This window comes from Notamacropus eugenii, chromosome 1 (genome assembly GCF_028372415.1).
Source record: "Notamacropus eugenii isolate mMacEug1 chromosome 1, mMacEug1.pri_v2, whole genome shotgun sequence".
Classification (NCBI taxonomy): domain Eukaryota; kingdom Metazoa; phylum Chordata; class Mammalia; order Diprotodontia; family Macropodidae; genus Notamacropus; species Notamacropus eugenii.
Genome location: NC_092872.1, coordinates 736,022,718 through 736,039,810, shown reverse-complemented (window position 1 = coordinate 736,039,810; position 17,093 = coordinate 736,022,718). Strand labels below are relative to the sequence as shown.

At 46.0% G+C, this 17,093-nt stretch overlaps 1 protein-coding gene across 3 annotated transcripts in view; it reads left to right on the top strand.

Annotated features, from left to right (window-relative positions):
• Window positions 1-12,456: 12,456 nt before the first annotated feature.
• The window catches only part of HSPA12B (heat shock protein family A (Hsp70) member 12B), a 40,063-nt gene continuing 35,426 nt past the window's right edge, over window positions 12,457-17,093 (top strand). For 2 of the 3 annotated variants that reach the window (XM_072637050.1, XM_072637048.1), the window contains exon 1: window positions 12,999-13,327. The gene's annotated coding sequence lies outside the window, so the exon portion shown is untranslated. Of the gene's footprint in view, window positions 12,599-12,998; window positions 13,328-17,093 lie in introns of those variants that run through there. The other variant, XM_072637049.1, reaches the window with a different exon arrangement.

The following is a 17,093-nucleotide window of genomic DNA, read 5'->3' as shown; positions in this document are numbered from 1 at the left end:
TTCCAGTCTATCTGGGAAGCGGGATAAGAGAAGAGGTGGGATTGAAGTGGTTGTGAGAGAAGGGGAGAAGGAGGGAGGGGAGCTGTGTCCTGACTTCTCGAGAAACTCTGGAGACTTGGGGGCCCAGGGCTTTCACAGGGAAGAAGACTGGTTTTAGAAAGTGAGGAGAGGACATAGTATTGACTGCTCCCAGAATTCTTTTTAATGCTGGAGCTGAAATTTGGGGAGAGGGAAGCCTTGAGTCCTGCTAGGTGAGAGGCAACCATAGGGAGGGACCTCCGAACTCATCTGAGGAGGATAAGATGGCACAGGGTGCTGGAGGAGGGTGGTAGATTAACACCATAGATCTAGAGCTAGAAAAGACCCTAACCATCCTACCTAGTCCAGTCCTACCTTCCCTGTCACCACCAACCGCAGCGGCATCCTGTAGGCAGGTAGGACCAAGAGCCCCAGGAGCAGCAACACCAACCAGACCACCATTATGGCTTCCCGCCCAGCCCCCATATCATCCTGGTAGAGATGGGGGTGAGGCATCCCTCCCAACTGTACCCATAAAGCAGGCAAACCAGCTTAGCTGAAGCATCAAGACACCCAGGTACCAGGCAGCAGATGCCAGTCATATCAACCTCCCCCACCTCTACTCAGAACTCAGAGATAAAGGACATATGAAGAAAGATGCCATCCGTATCCTGAGAAAGAACTGATAAATAGAAGCATGTATAGACCAATTTTACTTATATGTAGTTGAGTCTAATGGTAGCCATCTCTGGGGCAGGGGAGAAAAAACGGAAATTTACATCATAACTTTGTTATATATTTGGAGGGAATCACAAGTTGTCCATGGTAGATTTGAAATTTCATATTTCATCATCCTTTTTATTGAACTGTGTTATGGAAATGTTTATTTTGTTCCATGAAGTAAAAATAAAATAAATTTGAAGTGGAGATATCCCAGAACCCCGAAGCCAAGAGACATGAGAATACCCAGGCCCTTCTTCCAGCCCACATTCAGAAGCCAACATCCAGGAAGCAAAGGCCTTGAAGGTGATGCCTGGCCTGGCTTCTGTGGGTGCCACAGAGACATCTATTAGCACAGCTACAGAAGATTCAGAAAAGGGCATTCTTGCCACTGAAGTCCTTGGCACGGTCTGGTGGTTCACCATCAGAATCTGCTGGGATTTTGATCAGTGGGAATAACATTGAGGATGATACAAGACCATGTGTTGCCATTCGTCGCATCCTAAGGACCAGAGGACCTCTGATTTGCACCTGAACCCTTCTCTGGGTGTTGTCCCCCTCCATCAGAATGGCAGCTCCCTGAGAACGAAGGCTGTGTCTTCTATTTGCCTCCCTAGCACAGTGCTTTTCATACAGTAAGTACTTAGCAAGTGTTCATCCATTAATGCAGTCACATAGATGAAATGTGGCTTTAACAAGGTCGCACAGCTAGGAAGAGACAGAATCAGGTTTTGAACTCAGACCTTCTGATTCCCAATCCCTTTCCAATCTATTTAGATGATCTCAAAGGTCCCTTCCAATGTTCAAGTCCTATTAGCTGAATTGATTCCTCTGACAACCTCTGGGTTTTAGATTGGATCCAAAAATCCCTGAAACACCCTCATGATGGAAAAATCCCCACACAGTCTTACCACCCTGGGACTCCCTCTCCCCTGCCCTGAGCTGAGGTCAAACCCCACCTCCTCCAGTATTTGAGGAGTGAGCTAGAGTCTCCCCATGTTAAGGAGAGCTGATAGGCATCACCACACTTCTTATCTGGGGAAACCTCCATGCATTCCGGGGGCAGAGACATCTAGTACAGATCACAGAAAGACTTACTTTAGGGTCTTCATCCAAAGGCAGTGGGCCAGGGCTTGGCCAGCCGGTATGTGGGTGCAGCTATGAAGTGGTGTAGTAGAAAGATCATGGGAACTAGGGTAGCAGGTCAGGGAATCAAATTCTGCCTCTATTATTTCTTGTTAGTGTGATCTTGGTCATATCTGGCCTCTGAGAGTCTTAGGCTAGGATCATAGATCTAGAACTGAAAGTCATCTAACCCACCCACCCCCCATCATACAAATGAGAAAACTGAGGAAAAACTCAGGAAAGTTAAGTGACTTCCCCATGGACACACAGTAGGAAGCACCAAAGGTAAGATTTGAATCCACACCCTCTAACTTCAGAACTAGAGCTCTTTCAGTTGTGCCCCTCTGGCTTCACTTGCTTTATCTGTAAAATAAAGGATTGGATAGATGACTTTCTAGGTCACTTTCAGATCTAAATCCTCTGACACACCATATAGATGGGAAAATCCCAAGGCTCCCTCCTGCTCCCCAGTCAGAGTTCTTCCTAAAAAGCTTTATGAGTGAGAAAAAAAAGATGACAGTAGAACATTCTAGGTATTGCTTTAAGATAGAAATAAAGCAGCAGGGTGATCTCTATCTCCTACTGACTGTGTGACTTTAGGGAAACGACTTCACCTCCCTGAGGGATTCAATCTCTCCATCTGCAGAAATGGGGACAAAAGATGCTCCTCTTAGAGATATCATGAGAATACAATAAGATAATATGGAAAATCACAGAGCTAAACAAAGGTAAGCTCAGTCCCCAGGACCAGGATCTAGGCTTGTCAGGACAGCAAGTCATATGAAAAAGCTCTGAGGGTCTTAATGGACTGCAAACTCAATATGCTTCAATAACTAAAAAATAGAGCAACTTTTGGCTACATAGCCAGATGGCCCAATGGATACAGCACTGGATCTGGAGTTAGGAAGAATTGTATTCAAATCCCACCTCACACAGTCACTAGCTGTGTGACCCTGGACGTCACTTTGCACCTCTCTGCCTCAGATTCCTCATGTGTAAAATGGAGATTGTAATAACTAGCACCCACCCCTTATGATTGCTTTGAGGATAAAAAGAGATATTTGTAAAGTACTTTATAAATTTATCTATTATTATTACATTAAGAGAAACATATCACTGAGATTTGGGAAAGTCATAGCATGGCTGTATTGTACCCAGATCAGGCTACAACTAGCCTGAATGGTGTGTTCCAATCTGGGCACCACAGTCTATGAAGGACATTGCTGAGCTGAAGGGCATTCAGCTTTTCTGGAAGTCTTCAAGCGATCACTGAATTGGAACTAGATCTAACCTAAACGGGGCTTGGACAAATTCCATAAGAAATGAGGCAGGCAGGAATGATGAATATGCTGCCTTAGGAGTGTACCCTTCCACAAATACACGTACTATCAATAGGAAGGTCACAACTTAGAACTACAAGTATGGCAGTGAGTCATACGAATTGTTGTTTAGTCATTTTTCAGCCTGTTCAGACTCTTCATGACCTCATCTGGGATTTTCTTGGCAAAGATATTGGAATGGTTTACCATTTCCTTCTCTAGCTCATTTTACAAATGAGGAAACTAAGGCAAACAGAGTTAGGTGCCTTGCCCAGAGTCACACAGCTAGGAAGTGTCTGAGGCTGGATCTGAACACAGGAAAGATGAGTCTTCCTGATCCCAGGTGACTACTGCACCATCTAGCTGCCCCAGGCATATGCATAGTGTAGCTGTTGCTTGTCTTTCATTCTTGAAGAGGACCATGACATCAGGCAGATGATGCCATGACATGCAAGTTATTTGGATTTAAGTGAGGGAGGGCTATGCAAAATATATAGATATAGATAGATGTATGTATGCACACATGTGTGTACATGTACAAAGCTACTCAAGACTCTGGTACAACATGACTCCAATGTTTTTTTATTTATGTAATATCCTCATGATGTATCCACCCTGGACATAGAATCTCTTCTAGGAAGATCATTTAACTAAGCTCCACTGTTACCTTGAATAGTATACCTTTTCCTTCTTCTCAGCATCTCAGCCCCCACCTTCCAGGGGATTCACAGTCCACTCTCTTCTCTGCTGCCAGGGATCACACTCCCTGAGGCTGTTTCCTGTCCTGACTCTCTCCTTCTGTTCTGACTGGATGTGGTGATGGTTATCTTAATTGTAGGGATATCTCCATGGCAGATGGGAGGAGAAGGAGGAGAAAGAAACCTCCTCCCCGGCTGCTGCGGTCTTCTAGTAAAACACACAGTGATCACAGCCCCCACAAACTTGCTCCCAGTTTGAATGTCCCAAGGCTAGCAAACTTTTTAAAGACCACAAGGGACATATTCAATGTTTTGTCAGACAAAAGTAAATAGTCTTTCCAGTTTCATCAGGCAAACATCTTAACACTTTATAAGGGAATAGCTAGTTATAGATAATGCTTTATATTTTAACACATTAAGACTTAATTACCTCAGTCATCTGTTTCTTACTATATTATATCATTTGAGCCGAGGGGTGAGTGGGAGCAGGGATGGGGAGTGAGTGGGCTGAGAAAAGCTTGCTACAGCAATAAATGAAAGAACGAACTAGGGAATGAATGAAAAGGCATTTATTGTTTACTGGGAGCCAGACGCTATGCAAAGAACTGGAAACACAAATAGGAAAACAGACAGCCCATTCCCACAAGGAGCTCCCATTCTAATAAGTTACAAAAGATGGGTTAGCCAGGATGGTGGATTTGGCCTAAAAAGTCTCCAGGATGGTGATTGGAGACACAGATATGGCATTTTCAGAAACCATGGCATGTCTGGTCTTCTTCTCTTAGCTAAAGTCTTTGAAAAAGCCATCTACCCTGGTGCCTCAACTTAATCTCCACTGTCTTCTAAGCCCTCTGAAATTGGTCTTCTGATCAGTTCACCTGAAGTTCTCTCCAAAGTTACCAGCAATTTCAAATTACCAGATCCAATGGCTTCGGTATTCATCCTGCTGACCTCTCTGAAGCCTTTGGCATTATCTATCACACCAGGTTTTCATGACACTGCTCTGATTGCTGCTTCCTTCCCCTCCTACCTGAATAAGCATTCCTTCTCAGTCTCCTTTGCAGGATCTTCATGCATCTCCCACCCACTAACTGTGAGTATATCACAAGATCTCTCGGGGTTCTCTCCTCTTCTGCCAAAGATCTATTCACTTGGTTGGTCTATCTCAACACCTCCAATAGTCATCTGCACAGGGGATTCCCAGCTCTCTGGAGCCAATCCTATTCTCTCTCCCGAGTTGTCAAGCAACTCCTCACTGGACATTTCCTATTAGATTTCCTCTAGACATTTCAAAGTTAACACAGTCCAAAAAGAATGCATTATCTTTCTTCCCAAACCCACACCTCTTCTAAATTTCCTATTATTATCACGAGCACCTCCATCCTTCCAGTTCCCTCGTTCTTTCAAAATTCAGTTCCACTGTTACCTTGAACCAGTCCCACCTCACCTCCACCTCTTGGTGAATTGTCATCTCAGATTGCCTTCCATCTACTTTGTACATACCTCCTAAGTACATATTGTCTCTTCTATTAGAATATAAACTCCTTGACGGCAGGAGCTGTTTTAGCTTTTATATGTTTTGCTTTGTCTTAGAGACCTTCCAGAGATCACAGCTTTCTGATCCCTAGTGATTAACAAAGTTCTTGGCACACAGTAAGGGCTTAATAGACATGTTTTTATACAAGACTAGAGGGAGGTAGTTCAGAGAACAAAGTACATCTAGAGGGAGCCCTGAGTGCTCCAGAGAATTGCCCAGGAAGTTATGCCTCTGGAGGATTTTAAGGGGAAGAAAGAGAAGCTCCACGTCAGCTCCTGGCAACAAAGTCCCATTTGCCCCAAGTTAGTTACAGCTTTGGACTGGTCAAGATATTGTGGTAGGGATCTTGTACAGGTATGACCTCTGTCCAGTTCAGGGATCTTTCTGTTTGTCAAAAAGCTGGGGTCGGGGTGGTCTGACCTAGTTGGTAATGACAGGGGGCCAGTGTCCACCAGTCACACACACCCTCCCTAGGGGGCTTTAAATGTGCCGACTACAGGACTCACTCTCTATTAGTCCCTTTAAAGAGGAAGAATTCTCCAGCCAGATGGAGCTGTTGTCAGCAAAGAGGAAATCTGTAGGGAGGGAGAATGTGGGCCTGAAAGAGGCGGGGGAGGTGGGCTGGGAGGGCGGAGCAGAGGAATTCCTGGAAGGAAGCTTGCACCTCAGGAATCTAATAACTAAACATGATTGCCTGGTAGATGTTGCTGGGGGTTGGGGGAGTGGGTCCCCTCCCTCTTCCAGACAGGAGTTTGGAAGGACAGGATCCAAGGGGTGCAGGCTACTGACTTCCTTCTCCTCACTAGTTTCCCAGGCTTTGTCACTGACCTACTGCCTACAACCTAAGTTGAAATTCATGTGTCCTGTAGCTCATCCACTCCCTTGGGATTTGTCACTTTTCAAGTGACAACTTGATGGTTTATACACAAATGGAAGGGATTTAGAGACCTCTTCTCATCCCCGAGGCATCTATGAGACCCCCCTGGAGACAACAGCCCCATGGTAAAGACATCATAGGAACTGGGGCTGTGTTTTGAGATCATCTAGCCTAATGATCTATGGTGGGTGCCAGGGATAATGGTAGGAGGATGGGAAGACTGGTTGGAGTCAAGTTTCGAATAAAGCTTGAATAAAGGAAAAGTCTTTGTATGTGATCTCATGGGACGATCGTTGACTCTTCCAAGTCTAGATTCCAGTTTAGAACAGAAGGACATGGGGTAGATAGAGGGAGAGAGGGAGGGGGCTCCCAGGGAAGCCATGAAGACAGGGTCCAAGTTCTTACAAATATTTGTGGAGACGAGTAAAATGAGGGCTTGCTTTCTCCCTTCTGTTCCCTCCCTTGTTCAACAGGAAGCCAAGAATTGGAAAGCAGTAGAGTATGGCCTGCCAGAAGATGGTGAGGTCAGTGGGGTGGGAGCCCCTGAGCAGACTGAGTGGGTGGGGACAGGTCAGGTCAGAGGAGACAGAAATAACCTTGAAAGACATGGGTGTATGGTCAAGGGTCAGGAGGGGGAAAGAGTCTCTAGAAGTCATCTTGGCCATCCCTCTGCCCCAGCCCAAAGCCTTCTGATGGCAGGACAATCCCATCTCCTTTTGTTAACTAGGCAAGTTAAGCAAGAGGCAGTTAATGTCTTAGGGCAAAAATCTGACTAAATTGACTGATAGTTTAAGAAATCCTAGCCTACAATGTTCTCCTGTATCTTCCTAGTAGACCCTGGGGGCAGTGGCTATTGACCCCTACCCTCTACCTCCCCATTTAATCCAGGAATTCTATGAAGGAAGGGCTTGTCTATACCACTATATCAGGGATCCTTGGTGGTAAGAACTATGTTCTTCCCTCAATCCGCCCAGGGGCTGGTCCCATACTCTTCTTCAGGCAGGCAGGCTGGACTCACTCAGTGTGAAGGAAGGGAAACTCATGTCCTGGGGGCTGGGTGAATGAGCCACTCCCATTCTCCATCTCTGGATCTGAGGCTGTTAGATCTAAGAACTGTTGCCTTTTTCTCATAAGACTAAGACTGGAGGGTAGCAAGCTAAGAGCAGACCTGAGGAGTTGGGAGTGGGGCATGTGAAGGGAGGGATGTACATCTCTCTCTTCCCCACTCCTTCCCTTTCCCCCATACCCCCTCCATTGTCTGTGTCTCCATATCCCACTTTTTTTCCCTTTCAGAGGCCTGAAGTCTCTAAGTCAGGTCCCCTAGCTGCCCTCTAGCATCCCTCAGTAGGGCTAGTCTGGGGCCCCAGGGCTGAAAGCAGCCCCCCCTTCCTAAGGGTGGGGGAAGGGAAGGGAGGTGAGGAGAGCTTGCAGGGAGAGATCAGCATGTTGGTAATGCTTTCCAGACCACCAAAGGCCACCACGTCTGGGAAGCCTGACAAGGAGAGAGTGGTTATAATTTACTGGGAGGGAAGAGAGGGGGGAGAAAGAAAAGGGGGAAAACAGAAGAAGGAAAGGGAGGAGGCATAAACTGGGAGAGACACAGATGTACCTGGGCCCAATCCTACTGGTTTCTGTTCCCAGAGAGATAAAAACACTCTCATCCAAGTCTATGTGTACCTCTGACACCCTAGGAAAGTATCCTAACAAAGAAGTCAAAGGATGTGGGACCTCAGAGTCCTCACATCTTACTCTCTCATTTTACAGATGAGGAAACTGAGGTCCATGAAGGTTAAGTGACTTGCCCAAGGTCAGGCATGTAGTAAGCACCTGAAGCAGAATGTGAATCCTCTTTCCAATATGCCACTATGCTAATTATATAGTTTAATGAACTTTGAATGCCAGGTGGAAGCTTTTGGATTCAGTCAGTAGGGGATGCAGCAGAAGCCTCCAAAAGCTTTGGAGCAGGAATCAGCATTTGTTACAATCGTTAAACAAAGATTTTAGATAGATAGATGGATAGATGGATGGATGGATGGATGGATGGATGGATGGATGGATGGATGGATGGATGGATAGATAAATGAATGGGTGGATAGATAGGTAGATAAATTGATGAACAAATAGATGGATAGATGAATGGGTGAATAGATAGATCACTGGATTTATAGATAGGTGTAACAGCAAGGACCCTGACATACACAGGAGGGCCTGCTATACAGGTTTTTAGATCTGCTTTTCTAAAAGGAAAGCAACCTTAAAAGGAGTAAACAATCTTATTTTAATCAAGCACATATATCATGCTCTTAGTTCAGGGGGGAAAGTCAGCACCCTGAGCTTCAGAGAAAATACAAGCAGAAATTACACACAGAATGACCAACAGACAGGGCTTCTGACTGTCTGACCATAGACAATACATCATGACCAGTGAGAGAACACCAACATCTAGCCAGTCTCCTCCAGTACATGAACCTTCTTCCAAAAACTAAGACCCAAAGCAAAACCTCACCTCAGAGTACATATGCACCTCTCAGAGCCAGAGGGCATGACGCCTCATGACCCGGTGTCTGCCTTCATACGAAACAAGCCTCCTGCACCTGAGGCCTATTAATGGGCCTGGATGTAACCATAATGTAAATGCCATTACAATAGATATGTAGATAGATAGGTAGAGAGACAGACTAGACAGATGGATAAGAGGGAAAGAGAGCAATAAATAGAAAATAAGATATATGGCTAGGCAGATAACACACTTGGGGAGCATTAGGAATGGGAAATGTGTGGAAAGATAAAGAAATAACCATAGTGCTTCATGCTTGGGGTAAAGAGCAAATTAGTCTTTATCAATCTGGAAAGGCTTCCTAGAGGGATTTTACATTATATTTTGTCCTTCTGGCTAGGCTGTGGGAGAGTGGTGTGGGTGGGGGACAGTGGTGATTAGTCCCAGCATCAAACAAAGACAGCTCATTGCCCTCTGCGCTCTTCATGATAGAGTGACAGTGGCTTACTTTCTGTTCACCATCTATTTCCCGATTCCATGCTTCTGCACTGGTTGTCCCTAGGTCTGGAATACTCTGCCCCTCTTAGTTCCCCCTCTGCGTTATCCTGGTTCCTTTGAAGACTCAGCTCAAAGCCTGCCTTCTACAAGAGGCACTCCCCAATCACTGATGTCTTCTCCTTTGAGATTTCCTTCTATCTCTATCTTGCACCCACTCTGTCTCTATCTTGCACCCACATAATTGTTTGGATGTTGTGTGAGCTTCTAGAGGGCAGGGACTCTCTTTTGCCTTTCTTCATATGCCCTGTGCTTAACCCAGTGCCAGCATACAGTAGGCTCTTAATCATGCTTGTTGACTGATTGGCTGAATTTCAGAAAGATTCTCCAGCCATCTTTACATCTTCCCTTGTCAGCAGAGATCACATACAACTGAGGAAGCTGCATAAGATTTGGAGTCTGAAAACCTGAATGACAATCCTGTCTCTGGCACTTAATCTCTAAGACCTTGACATCTTTAAATCTATGATGCCAAGATGTCACAGTCCAGTCTCCTCAGATGCCCTGGGACCAGAACCCAGGACCAAGGATCAAAGACTCACAGGACTCAGGCAGGATCGAAGTGTGAAGTCTGGCTAAAAGGACATCTGACTTCCTAACTTAAGAGGACTAGTCAGAGCTAGAAAATTAGAAGTCCCAAAGGAAAGAAGAGTTCACATTCCAAGCACTTTAAGGTTTACAGGACTATGAGTTCACAACAATCCTTTGAGAGAGAGTGCCACAGATAAGTTCTGGGCTCACTACCCCAACCCTGTTCCCACTGGAAGCTCTGGTCTCCAGAGGGTACTTGGCTGCACCTCCCCTGGGGTTCTAAGGGTTACCCTGAGGCATTGCAGAGCAGCTGTATAAGCAGCTAGCAATGGGGATAGAGCAACTAGACTGGAGTGAGAAGGGCCTGAGTTCGAATCTAGCATCGGACATGTATTGGCTGTGCGACCCGTGGCAAGTCACTTAACCTCTATCTGCCTCAGTTTTCTCATCTGTAAAATGAGGAACCATAATAGCACCTACCTCCTGGCACTATGGTAAGGATAAAATGAGATTCTATCTATAATGTACTTTGAAAACTTTAAAGCCTTATTTAAATGCTAGGTACTATTACTGTGTGAGTGGGTTACATAATAATATGGCTCTGGAGCTCCCACCTGGTCTATTTCCCAGTTACCATCTTTTCAATATCAATTGACCAGTTGATTTCTCTTGAATTGAAATGATCTGCTCAATAATCCTAATGGCTGCTTGTGTTCCTACAGCACTTTAAATTTTGCAAATAACTTTCTAGATCTCATTTGGCATTCACAGCAAGCATATGAAGCAGGTACTGTCACTGTACTCATTTAACAAAGAGTAAAATGAGGCTGTAGAGGAGACTTGACTTGTCCAGGATCACGTGGCTAGTAAGTGGCAGATCTGGTACCTTCCATTTGGCCAGGGTGATTAAACCAAAGAGATAACAGGATTTGTCTCTTCAGTTCTCTTCTGAGGCCCACCCCCTCCCAAACAACACCACCTCAGAATCATCCTATTATAGATCTATGGAGAGTAACTGAGTGAAGGGAAAGGTGCAGTCCTCATAGAGGTCCCAGACACTGAAGGAGGAGATGTGACCCCCACTCTCAGGGAGCTCCTAGTCTGATAGGGAGAAATGCCCAGCACAGCAGACGAAAGAAGGTAAGGTTTGCCAGCAAACCCAACTAAAAGGCTGCTCTGGGCTCTTAAGACTGGGAGAGCAGAGCCTAGAGCAAAAAGCGTCGGAAGGCGTCCAAGAATGAAAAGGAGAGTTGCCTGCCCCAAACCTCAGACACTAAGACCAGGGAGTCAGAGGGAGGCAGCGGAGGCCAGACCTCAGGCCATCCTCCTTTTCCCAACCTAGGGACTGGAGGGGGCCCAGGCTCAGAAAAATACATATAGATATTCTTGTTTTTTAAAAATATATATTTGTTTTAAATATATACGTGTTCAAAATATACTTTTTCAAATATATACTTGTTTTAAAAAAGGACTTTTTCCTGATTCTCCCATTTATTAACATCTATTCCTCTCAAATTGCTCTGTTTTATAAAGTCCCAGGCACATGATAGGGCAGCAATGAATGCTGGTTGATTCATAGACTTTTAAATATTTTATATTCAGCTCTACAACTGCAAGGGACCTCAAAATATACCTGCTCTGACCCCCCATTTTACAAATGAGGACCCTGAGGCAGAGAAGTTAAACGACCACTTCCCAAAGCACCGAAGATCTGGAGCGTCAAGGCATCTTAGAAACCACTCAGTCCAACCCCCTCTTTTCATAGATGGGGAAACTGAGGCCTACAGAGATTAAGTGACTTGCTCAAGGTGATACAAGCAATACTATTCTGAGGTGGGATTCGAACCCAGTTCCTCTGCCTCCAAAAACTGTGATAGAAAAGCCAGTATTTATAACTGCTTTCAGGTTTGCAGAACACTTTGCAAATTCTTTCTCATTTAAGCATTGTAGAATATAAACTCCTTGAGGGCAGGGGCTGTAGAGTTTAATCTCTGAATTCCCAGTGCCTAGCCAGGAGTAGGTACTTAGTTAAAGTTAATGTTCGACAATTGATTGAGTTGTATAATTTGATATTTTCATATCTGGATCCATTTTGAACCCTCACCATAGAATGCAGGAAGCTCAGCGAGGTCAGGGACTGCACCATTTTTGTCTCCGTACCCTCCCGGGGCCTGGACAGCATCCAGTGCTCTCGCTAAGGTGAACGGGATTTGGGGAAATCTCCCAGGAGGCTCTCTCCACCGAGTTGAGGGCTCTCCTTAGCAGGGGATGAGGGAATGGTCTGACTCAGGGAACAAGCCTTCCTCGAACCCTCCACCCTCTGTGTCCAGCAGAAGCAGGATCGTGGGCCAGAGCGAGAGAACAAGGGGGTGGTGCTCGCATTCTTATGGTCTCATCCACAGCTGGTTCATCCAAGCCTCCAACATCATTCCTGGGCAAGGCCCCAGAATCAGGTGGGGCTTGACCAGGAAAGCAATGGGGTGGGAGCCTTGGACGTCCAATCGTACCCCAGGAGGACTAGTCCAGTCCAAATTATTTCTCTTTCCCCTTCTCCTAACTGCCCTTCGTACTGAGCTTTAAGATTGCGGGGCACTTGACACACATAAATTATCTCATAGATTCTCCCAACTCTGTGAGAGAGGAGGAGCTCTTATTCCCCTCACTTGACAGTGGGGAAAACTGGGGCTCAGAAAGGTTAGGAGATTGGACCAGGACCACAGAGTAAGTTCTGGGGTCCGATCTGAGCTCAGGTCTTCCTTACTCCAAGTCCCGAGCTGTGCCTGAAGAAACCAAGGGCCTCCCCTGCACTCAGGGCAGCTTCAGTGCGGTGGGAGGTGTGGATAGGTGGGCTGTGGTCCCGTCAGCACAAGGCAGCGCCAAGCTTTCCCAAGCCACCTGTGCTCCCTGGACCCTCCGCAGGCTCGCAAAGCAGAACAGCAGGACGGAGGCACGAGATGGCAAGCAATGGAATGCCTCTCCTCCGGAGAGTCTAGGGGCTGCTCTGAGCATTTGGGCTTCGCTCTCCCCCGCCTACCCCTCCACCCAGACACTGGGAGTCCGAAGACCCCGCCCCTCCCACATCTGTGTCTGGGATTGCAATCTGAACCTAGGCGCTCACTCTCGCTCAGGGCGGGCAAGCAGGAGGGGAAGGGGGCCGGGCCAGGGTGTGGGGCCGGAGGGGTGGGGGCCAGGGGTGGGAGGAAATAGTCCAGAAATCCCCCGGACTTTGGGGATCGCCTGCCTGGCTGCTCCGAGGCTCTGGAGAGGGGGAAGGTGTGGACCCACCGTGGAGGGGGACTGGGCGATAAGGAGATAGAAACGAAGACTGATCCGCTCCCTGGCTTGGGCACAGGGGCCGGGCTCGGCCGAGGAACATCTGCATTCGGACGCAGCTGGAACCAGGCAGCTTTGGTGATCCGGTGCGTAACCGGGAGATCAGAAAACGAGACGGTGAGTACCTGGCTGGAGGAAGAGAGCAAGCTTTCCTACCTGACTTTGGGGGTGGAGGATTGGGGACAGGCTGGGATATGGGGCACTGAGGGGTTGGCTTGAGTCTGGATACCCCCCACACAAGTACACGCGCACGCACTCTCACACGGTGAGTAACTTGAGGACCCCTGACACGAGCTGAGAAGCGGAGCTCTAAACTTCCAGTCTTCCCCAAATCAAAAAGTCTCCGCCGTTGAAAGTTTGGGGATCCCCATCTGAAGGGCCCAAGGGGTGGAGGCTATTTCTAGCCCTCCCCACACTGCTCCCCTCTCTGTGGAAGCTGGGAGGTCTGATGTGGGAGGGGGGGATTCCGGAGTGGGGCTAAGGGAGGATCCCCAGGCAATCTCTGTGTGGGGTCAGGATTGGGTGGAATTCTGTGCCTGTGGGAGAGCCCAGAAGTGTGTGTTTTGTTGGGGGGAAGACAGGATGGGGTGGAGAGCCAACCTTGGCCAACAGAAAAGAGTAGGGGGTCCCCTGGGAGAGGCTAAGGTCATGGGGGAGGGGTAGCCAAGGGGACCTCCAAGGGACCCCTGGAGAAGTAAATTGGGTCTGGTGGAATGTGGGAGAGGACCCTGAGTAAGTTCCTGAAGTTGGAGTAAATGTGCGTTTCCATCTCTGGTTCACAGATCATAAAACTGTAGATTTGTAACATAGAAGCTTAGAAAGTTATTTAGCTTGACCCCTTGGTTTTATAGAGGTCAGTCAACAAGCACTTATAAAGTGCCCACTGTGTCAGGAACTGGGCTATATATGCTGGGAATACAAAGAAAGGCAAAAAAACAGGTGAGGATTGTGAGACCCAAAGGCCAAGATCTGGACCCTGCGCTTGTGACTCCAGAGCCAGCGGTATTTCTGTTGTGTTATGTTTATCCCTAGTTATCTCTCTGCTTCTGTCCATGGACATCTCCACTGGGCTTGTGTCTCTCATTTTCTGTTTGTGCTAGTGTGTATTTTGGCTATCTGGGGGAGTAAGGGCAGAGGAGATTGCCCAGGGCCTCCCGAAAGTCTTAGTGCAGTTTTAAGTCATTGTGCCCTAAGACTGGGGACATCCTGAATAAAAATATAAGTATGTTTGGTGCCTGGGAGTCTTTGGGGGGAAGGCGGCAACTCCCTAGTTGAAGCAGGATGAGAAGAAGATGGGGGTTGGAGCTTCTTTTGGATGAAACTGAGATTTTAAGTGAATTTTTTCTGCACGTCAGTATTTGAGTGTCTGTATGATTGATGGTCAGGGTCCCACATGTGGGTCTGTGAAAGCAAGAAAACACAAGATCACTTGGAATGTCCAAATGGCAACTAATTGACAAGCGTTTATCGAATGACTATGAGATACTCAGACTAGCACAAAACAGCCCCTGGCCTCCAATGTGAGGGCAGTGAGCTCTTTGTGCCTTTCCCTTAAGCGGCACTTGAGCTGGAGTTGGACTGGGTGGCCTCTGAGAGTCTGTGACTCCAACCCAGCCTCCTGAAGCCAGCCTGGAGAATGTAAACTTGAGAGTGAGGCTTAGCTTTGTACTTTTACACACTGTAGGTGCTTTAAAAATGACGTTGCCACATCCAGGCTGTATCTCAAAGCACTTGATTGGGGATTCAAAACACCTTACCGAAGGTCTTCCCCAGCTCTGAAAGATCTCCAAGCATCCTTTCTTCCTCCTCTTCTGGACCTACCCCTCCCTCAGGGGTTGAGATCATTGTGGGATTTTCCTATGGAGCTGTTCAGTGGTTTTTTCAATCCTATCCAAATCTTCATGACCTCATTTGGGGTTTTCTTGGCAGAGATACTGGAGTGATTTATCTGAAAATAGAATGGAGAGTCCTGCCCTCAGAAAGCCTCCAGTCTGATAGGGCAAATATCAGGATTCATAAAGCCCTGGACAAATCAGTGACCTCAGTACTCAAATGGATCCCCATCTGCTCTGTTCATCCTTCAAGTCCTGCCCATGGCCTTCCATTGGTCCACCCATAAACTCTGTGAAGAATTTAGGGGCAGATAAATACAAATATATAGATCTGTAAAACCTACTAGCTATGTGACCCTACGTTGGTCATTTAAGTTCTCAATGCGCCCCCACCCACCCACCCAGCCAGTGGCAGACGAATTGCTGAGCTGCATTGGTAGAGGGACTTTACTTAATGGAAGTTTCCTACACAATAAAAGCACTGGTGCAATATCCCTTCCAGAAACTTCACATAGGGAAGATGACCTAGTTGTACTAGGTATATGGGGAGGAAAGATGTGGATATAAATAAATATTAATTAGCTGCTATTACGTGAGTCTAACATAAAGATTAGATAACCTGCCTTTATGAAACATGGGACTGTAGGAAAAAGACATAATTATTTCTGTGTATATATGTTCATGTATATATATGAGTGGGTGTATATACACATATATTATATATAATTATCATATATTATAAAATTTTTACTGTTTATATATTATATATAGATGACAATGTGTATACATATATACATACATAGGTGTGTCTGTCTGTGTGTGTGTGTTTGCACATGAAGCATACCCTAATTGGCATAGAGAGCTGGCCTCAGAGTCAAGAAGACTTGAGTTCAAGTCCCTCCATTGCATTGGCATAAGAGGTATAAGAGATTTTTTTCATCTGGGAATGAAATCTTCCAATCTGATCAGATATTTAGATAAAGATGGTAGAGATGGGAGCAGATACACACACACACACACACACACACACATATGGATTCTTTGGATGGAGAGAGAAAGAAAAGACTGATTCATGTATATATGTGTATATCTATGGATGGATGGATGGATGGATGGATGGATGGATTGATGGATGGATAATCTAAACTGCCTCTGGGGTTTCATTAGTATAATAAACTCCCTTTCTACCAATGAAGGGAGGAAACAACCTATTTATAGGCAATTTATAGTCTTACAGGGTTGCTTGGGGCATGAGAAGCTGTGAGTGGCCCAAGGCTGAAAAGGTGGCTCTAGAACCCAAGTTATGCCATGGTACTTTAGTAACAACTATTCAATTTCATTTATTAAACATTTATTAAACACTTACTTATGTGCCCTCGAGGAAGGTATGTCCTACTGGGTGGAGGATGATAATGGCTGCCATTTTATAAACCAAAAATGTCTTACATACATTAATTCACTTGATCCTCACAATAACTCTGTAAGTACTATGATTATCTCCATTTTTACAGATGAAGAAACTAAGGCTGAGAAAGGTTAAGTGATTTGCCCAAAGTCAGACAAGTAGGAAGCATCCGATGCACATTTCAAACCCAGGGACTTCTCATTGTAAAGCTTTGTCCATTAGAGCACAGACACAAATATCTTAATAAACAACGTTGTGTGCGTTAGAGATTAAACAAAATGCTATGTGAAGTCCCGCAATCCTAGAGCTAGAAGGGACCTCCAAAGTCATCTAATCCAAACCTCTTGTTTTACAAACAAGGCGACTGAGGCTGATGGAGCTTAAATGACTTGCCTGTTTATTTCATATAAGATATGTGGGAGGACGGGCTGCCTTGAACCATCCATACCTCCTGCCCTGGACTTTTATAACCAGCTTTTATTTATGAGAAGGTTAATAAGATCATGGTTCTAGAGGTGGGAAAAAAACCTTAGAGATCCATCAAGTCCAACCTCTTTTTATAGATGAGAAACTGAGTCTTAGGGCAATGAAATGATGAGACCTCAGCTCCCTTTTGGGCCAAGTTCAGCAGTCAATCTGTGTAAAC